We start from the raw sequence: 1,524 nt of genomic DNA on the forward strand, positions 1-1,524 counted from the left end.
TGCTCCGATTATATCTTGCTCCTTCTGGCCCCCCATTAGTCCAAGTGTCATAAAGGTGCGTAGCCTTGTAGACAACATAGGGTGTCAGTAACAAACCATCCGCAAATCCAGTATACATTACGGAAACGGATGATTTGGTGAAGTTAATCACCTTCTCTGGGTATTTTGATCCTCGTTTGGCGATAACTTTCCTTCTTCCGGGCTCATTGCTGAGGTTAGTTTCGTCATAGTTTAATATATGACTTGCTGGGAAATCTTTGACAGAGCCTGAAGATTATCAAAAAAATCGTTAATTACGCTTGGACAAACGGCAGCTCGAGCTCTCTTGATGTTTTGACACAATCTATCTGAAAGAAAACTTTGTTTCGTTTCAGAAAAGAGTCCGCCCATTCCTTTCCTGGGAAATTATTTTGGAACTTTTTGTGTTGAATTCTTCTTCTGTCTAGGTAAGCTTTTACAATACAGCGTAAATCAAATTTATCCATAGGGTAGCCCCATTGCGATTTTCTAGTTCATCTCCCAAAGCGAGTTGGCTTCCTTGTGGATGAAGGTCTATCTTTGTAAAATGCCTTTGCATCACTGTTCTTGGAATACTGTACTTTATCTCCGCTTTTCTGTATGAGAGTCCTTTTTCTATATCCTTCAAAGCTTTTTCCATAACATCTGGAGTGTATCTTCGATATATTTTTGCTCCTGGCTTGGGCTTATAAGTTCTTGGCATGATTTTTGTATGTCTCTATTCACCCCAAAAATTTTTACGATTTGCTCTAAAATAAAAAAGCCTAAATTGCAAAACGTAAACAAGTCAATCCATTCTTTAATGTGGGGTTAAACGTGTACAATAAACCACTTAAAAACCACATATATCTGAAAAGCTTCGGTCAAAAGTAAGGTTAAAGAGACAAAGTTTTGACCACATCATTTTTTCACGAACAAAATTACCACTGTAAATTTCAAAAAGGCAAGATAAAACATGTTCTTTCTCTAAAGCGAAAAGCGAAAAGCGAAAGGAAAAAAATAAATACTAGACGGGGGTGCGGTTGTTGTTTATTTTGTCAGGGGTCCCGAATCACCTCGTTTTACGGTATACATCCAAGAGTCGTAAAACAAGGTTTTTATCTCATGCCAAAAAGTCTGATAAAATTCTACCGGCAATCCATCAAGGCCCGGGGAATTATTCCTCGGCATAGTGTTAATTGCCGCTAGAATTTCCTCACGCGTGATTGGGCGCTCAGTCGATTCTTTCTGCATTGCATCTAGCCGCGGCAGATTTAATGTCTTTTAATGCGAAAAGCGAAAAGCGAAAAGCGAAAGGAAAAAAATAAATACTAGACGGGGGTGCGGTTGTTGTTTATTTTGTCAGGGGGTATACTTTCAAGGTTTAGTGTTATTTTTTTTAATTTTTAATTATATTTTTTTTTCAATTTTATTTTTTTAATATTCTTAATTGACTTAATTATTTTTTTTATTTTTTTTGTACTTTTTATTTTTTAATATTTTGTATTTTGTATTGTGTATTTTATA

At 36.0% G+C, this 1,524-nt stretch overlaps 1 pseudogene; it reads right to left on the reverse strand.

Annotated features, from left to right (window-relative positions):
• Positions 1-231: 231 nt before the first annotated feature.
• On the reverse strand, positions 232-721 carry LOC146164319 (uncharacterized; annotated as a pseudogene).
• Between the last annotated feature and the right edge of the window lie 803 nt (positions 722-1,524).

The sequence above is a fragment of the Ascidiella aspersa genome, chromosome 2, assembly GCF_963924565.1.
Source record: "Ascidiella aspersa chromosome 2, kaAscAspe10.2, whole genome shotgun sequence".
In the NCBI taxonomy this organism is placed as follows: Eukaryota; Metazoa; Chordata; class Ascidiacea; order Phlebobranchia; family Ascidiidae; genus Ascidiella; species Ascidiella aspersa.